The sequence below is a fragment of the Choloepus didactylus genome, chromosome 2 (genome assembly GCF_015220235.1).
Source record: "Choloepus didactylus isolate mChoDid1 chromosome 2, mChoDid1.pri, whole genome shotgun sequence".
Taxonomy (NCBI): domain Eukaryota; kingdom Metazoa; phylum Chordata; class Mammalia; order Pilosa; family Megalonychidae; genus Choloepus; species Choloepus didactylus.
The window spans coordinates 149,414,565-149,420,415 of record NC_051308.1 but is presented as its reverse complement, the minus strand read 5'-3'; the positions used below and the strand labels follow the sequence as shown (position 1 = coordinate 149,420,415).

The 5,851-nt window shown below is 44.0% G+C and overlaps 1 pseudogene; it reads left to right on the top strand.

Annotated features, from left to right (window-relative positions):
• The first annotated feature begins 4,606 nt into the window (after window positions 1–4,606).
• Window positions 4,607–5,575, top strand: LOC119513588 (annotated as a pseudogene).
• Window positions 5,576–5,851: the final 276 nt, after the last annotated feature.

Below are 5,851 nucleotides of genomic sequence, written 5' to 3'. Positions count from 1 at the left end.
CCCATGGAGGATTTACATTACAGAGCAGATTTAGCTACTCCTAAATTACTGTCTAAAAGTGTGAGTATGGGTGGGATTGGGATTTGGATAGTGATGAGGGAATAGTGCCCTGAGGCTGCCTGTTGGTCTGGAAAGATTCCTGATGAGATGCAAGCTGGTTTGGTGTCTGAGCTTTTCCTCACTCTTTTCCTTTGCTGGACTAGCCCACATGCCCTCCCCACCTCCACATCTGCCCTTTGAAGGGATTCTGCACAACTTTCAAGTTACTCCCCAAAGGCCTCCCAATGTATGTCCCTTCTCTTCCCCACTCAGCTGAGGTCTCTCTGGTCTCTTTCATTTCTAAATCTGCATCATTTAGCAGACTGCCTGACATATAGCAGAGAATAAGTATTGTTAGACAAAATAACGAAAGACTGAACTTATCTCTTTCAACAAAATTAATCATGCCATTCTCTGAGATCCCATAGCACTTGGTTTATGTCTCTTTTATGGCATTAAGACTTTCTACTTTTTATTGCAATTTATTTGTGTGAATCCCTGTTTCCCCACCAGAGTGAAAGCCTTTTGAGGGTAGGAACCACATAACACCAAGCATAGTGCTTTGTGTATAACAAGCACTCAATTAGTATATAATGTAGTCAGGAAATTTTTATTTTGAAAAACAAGTATTTACTATGAGCCAATTAATATGAAACATAAACTAATATTGATATCAGAATATAAATAGTATTTTATTTCCACGTTACTGTCCTCCTGGAGCCTATAGGCTGTTCTGAGGATGAAGTGGGCTGATTTATGTACCCAGGCCTGGCAGCCAGAGCAGCTCAATTAACTTGCTCTTCCTCTCTCACTTTCCCTCAGGCCTCCCCTCTAGCTAATGATAACTTTGACTTTCACACTGTAAGGAAAACTGGCACCTGGAAAAGTCATAAGTTCAAACGGCAAGTCATCTGCAGAATCAAGAATAGATCTGCTCTCTCAGTTGTTCTGGTATGGGCCTTCTTCTGAGCAAATCTCAGCCTTGGGGTTGTATACATCATGCTCCCACATTTAGGATTCCCACATTTAAGACTCAGATGACACACCTCAAAAGACAAAGCTGCTTGTCAATTCCACTGCCCTCTGCACATTACGAATGGGAGAGGGCTTCCCTATCTGAGACTTTAGGACCCAGTGTATACTTGTTTTATATCCTACACTCTCCTTAATTGACTGTGAGTGTGTTACAGGCTCTGTTTGCCTTGTGTAGGGCATAATTATGCTACATTGTGAGAAGAACTTTAAGATATAAGCTATTTAATATTCAGAGAGCAATTTGCAGGTACCAGCTTAGTCACAAAATCTGCTTAATGATGCTGAACACAAAAATCTGGATTGTCTATTTCCAAGCTGTTATCCAGGCTGGCTAAATGAGCCATTTTACCTCTGGCCTGAACTCCAAGAGTAGCAGGAGTTTGGGGTCCCATCTGTAAAGCAGACAGACCAGGTTTCTCTACCTCAGCACTATTTACATTTTGGGTCCAATAATTCTTTGTTGAAGGGACAGTCTTATGCATGGTAGGATTTTTAGCAGCATCCCTGACTAATACTCATTAGATGCTCATAGCGCTATCCAGCCAGTTGTGATAACCAAAACTGTGTCCAAACATTGCCAAATATACCCTGAAGAGCAAAATCACCCCCAACTGAGAACCACCAACCTACACCCCAAGCTATTTGTTCATTATCCTCTGGGCTAGAGATGTATAGTCTCAACTTCCTCTCATCTTTGGGTTCCCCAGACTGCATTGTGTCTTCTTTCTTTGAGCCTTAGCTTTGTCTCCATTTCTGCCTTATTTGCCTGACAATTGCTGGTCTCCTGGTTGCTTGGGCTTCTTGATGTCATTTCCTTCTGGCCTTGGAATGACCTCACTGTTGTCTTGTTTCTGCCCATGAACTTCTCAGCCAATGAAAATAATGTACATTCAAGAAGCCCAAATCTGGGGTGGCGATTTACATCCATAAAGTTGTTTTACCAGACCTGCCTGGCCTCTCTTCCAAAATCACTTGTGGTCCAAGATAGCTGCTCAGCTCCAGCCATCAGATCCACAATCCAGACAGCAGGAAGAAGGAAGGGATACAGAAGAAAGCTAATTAAGGAAGGTTCCTGGTACTGTATAACACTTAGGCTTACATCTCATTTGTCTGAATTTAGTTACTCAGCCACACCTATCTGTAAGGCAGGCTGAGAAAATGTGGTATTTATTCTAAGTGACCATGTGATACATTTAAAAACTGGTGGTGGGGAACATTTTAAATGAGACACAATGACTACCCTCAAGATATTTCAGTCTAGTAGCAGAATTGGTTGTATACGCAACTACTTCTAGCTGAACTTAACTCAAAAACTTTTTGCCTGAAGAAAAAGTTACTATCATAATAATAATAAAATTAAAAGGACCATAAACTAAATACTAACTAACCAAATGAAGATAAGGACATAGGTTTATATTTGTGCAAATCTGTCTATAATTCCTCATATCCTAAAATTTTATTCTATGACAAATTCGAGTTTAATTTTCATAAGAGTTTGCATCTTAGGAAGTGAATACAGGAAACTCAATTACTAGCATTTAAAATGTTGGAAATAATAATTATGAGTCACTTGGTAGGTTCCATTTTTATCATCTAGTAGTGGGTGTCAAATTAACTATTGTTTTATTTTTAGCTATGAGATGTGTCACTCAGTACACATTCCTGGTGAATTGCATTGGCTCAATATAAAAAAGATCTACAGTATCAATAGGGTTGCCAAGCCTTTGTCAAAGATTATCCCAAACTGGTCATTTGTTTTTGAGTGCAAATTGACATGTCATCTTCCAGTGCCAAAAGTCACGATGACTCAGTGTAGTTGGAACTGAGTCAGCTCTCACTCTTCCAGTTGCTACATTTTTATAGCTCTTCCCCCTAGAGAACTCTGTTCTGTAACAGTGCTATTCTGATGGCCCTTGTGGAGTATTGGCCTGATCCCATGGCCTTGTCACATTCGTAGAATCAACATTAGGGAGAAAAGTTCAGTTTTAAACTCTGAGTAGGAAGCAGGCAGCCTGAGTGAGGATCAACAGATTTGCTTTGACTTTTTTGAGGAAACTTACATGGGACAGAGTCAAGAGAAAGTTTACCTCACTTTGGTACTTAAAAGAGAAGTTCCATGTCCTCCAATTTTGATCCCAGTTACTATTATCACTTATTTTGGGGATTGTTTAGGAAAATATAGTGTCTTAGAGGTAGAGAAGAAAATGAGGCAATCTCAAAGTCCAGTCTCTGGATGTGACAGAAGAGGTTGGCCACTCCCGTGGAATGTTGCAATTGGTAACACAATAGCTTTTCTAAAGTTCTGGGGTTTGGAGAGAGGAGCCTGGTGAGGAGGGTCTGACAGTGGCAGCTGCAACCAGAGATCAAAGGGCAGACTTATATGTATATAAGACAGTGTCTTTTCAGTCACTGAAACCACAGTAGCAATTAGCACACTTAGTACCCAGATCTCAGTTTCCAATATGATTCTCATAAAAGGAACCAGGGCTTTTTGGAGAAATGACTGATTTTAGGACTGGGGCAGAAATGTACAAGGTAGGCTGATAGCATTTTCAATTCAGTCACTCCTAATTGAATAGCCATCACCATCAGCAGCATCAGCTTCCAACAGGAAGAATGAAGGGGTCCTTCTATATTTTTGTGTGTGTGTATGTGTGTGTGTGTGTGTGTGTGTTACACATGCACAAAGCCAGTTCTGTGGGGGGAAAATACATGTAAAGTGCCCAGCACTGTGCTTGAAACATGGTAGTAGGTGCTCAATAAGTATAGAGCTGGTATTATTATTATTATTATTATTATTATTATTATTATTATTATTATCAGAGTGAAGGTGCACCACAAAGCCCTTCATCCTGGCCTGCAAATCCAACCTTGAGATCATGTATGCAGATTAGAAAAACGGACTTGGACTTGTTATCTGGGACCTGGGGTAGTCCCTTTCACCTTCTCGCAGTAGTTTGTTGGCAAGTTTATTTTCCCCGTCACCTTTTCCTCCCTCCCGCCCTACCCCCAAATGCGTACTTTTACTTCAAGGTTCAGGACAAAGGTCAGCTTTTCTTCGTACCTACACCTCATCACATTACAACCTAGTTGTCAACTGTCTCCTCTGGGTGCCCACAACATTTTGCTTATACATGTAGTATAGCTTTTTTCAAGCTGGAATTTATTTATGTGGTGCCAACTCCAACGACTGAATTCTTTAAGGGTTAAGGATGATTTTTTCTTTATCTTTGTATCTGTAGTTATTAACCCATTGCCTGAAACATTAACTGTGGTAGAGCCATACAATGGAATATTATTCAGGGATAGAAACAAAATGAGGCGGTGGACCCGCGCGGTCCGGAGCGGGGCTGTGCGTTGCTGGGCCCTGCGCCGCGGCCGAGGAGAAGCAGAAGCGGAGGAGAGCGGGAGCGGCTCTGTCCGCTGACGGAGGCGAGGCCGGGGCAGCGCGAGCGTGAGCGCGGCCGAGCCCGCGGCGGCTTCCCCAGGGGGTGGGGACGAGCGGACCCCGCAGCGTCATCAGCGGCCTAGCATGTCGCAAGCGGGTGAGGAGCAGCACCTGGAGACGACGGGCGCCACCGAGAACCGACACGAGGCCGCCCCCGAGGGCGAGTCGCCAGCCGCATCGCCCCCCGCCCGGGAACCAGAACGGCGCCAAGGGCGACTAGCTCAGCGCCAGCAAGAACAAGGAGGACATGGGGAAAATGTTTGTTGGCGGCCTAAACTGTACCTAAAGGACTATTTTACCAACTTTGGAGAGGTCGTTGACTGTACAATAAAAATGGATCCCAACAGTGGTCGGTCAAGAGGATTTGGGTTTATCCTCTTCAAAGATATAGCCAGTGTGGAGAAGGTCCTAGACCAGAAGGAGCACAGGCTGGATAGCCGTGTCATTGACCTCCCAAAAGGCCATGGCAATGAAGAAGGATCCAGCGAAGAAAATCTTTGTGGGGTTGGGGATGGTGTCTGAATCCTGAAGCCACTGAAGAGAAGATCAGGGAATACTTTGGAGAGTTTGGGGAGATCAAGGCCATTGAGCTTTCCATGGATCCAAAGTCAAACAAAAGATGGGGCTTTGTTTTCATCACCTTTGAAGAAGAGGAACCTGTGAAGAAAGTTCTGGAGAAAAAGTTCCACACTGTCAGTGGAAGCAAGTGTGAAATCAAGGTGGCCCAGCCCAAAACGTCTATCAGCAATAGCAGTATGGCTCTGGGAGCTGTGAAAACCTCAACCAAGGGAACCGAGGCAGTGGCAGCGGTGGAGGAAGTGGAGGTTAGAGTCAGAGTTGGAATCAGGGCTACAGCAACTACTGTAACCAGGGCTACAGCTACCAGCAGGGCTACAGCTCAGCTATGGCGGCTGTGACTACTCGCCTAATGGCTATTACGGCTATGGCCCTGGCTATAACTACAGTCAGGGTAGTACAAATTACCAGAAGAGCCAGAGACACAGTGGCCATCAGAATAACTAGAAGCCATACTGCAGCAGGAAGACAGGCTGACCGAACACGCTTTGTTTGGGTATTGAGTGAACACAAACAATTAGGTACCAAATCTAACTTGGTAAACTTTCCACGGCCTGTCCCATGTGCATCTTATTTAAAATTCCACCTCCTTGGAAATCACTCTCCTGTTTACTATTTCCAGAGCTCTAGTTGTGTTAGGCAGCGTGTGGTGTATCCAAGGCTAGAGTGGCGTTATGGGCTGATTGTACCAGGTTCCCCAGAGCCAGATTGGAGAGTCTGCTTCCAGCTGCCACTCTGCAGCCTGGAACGGTG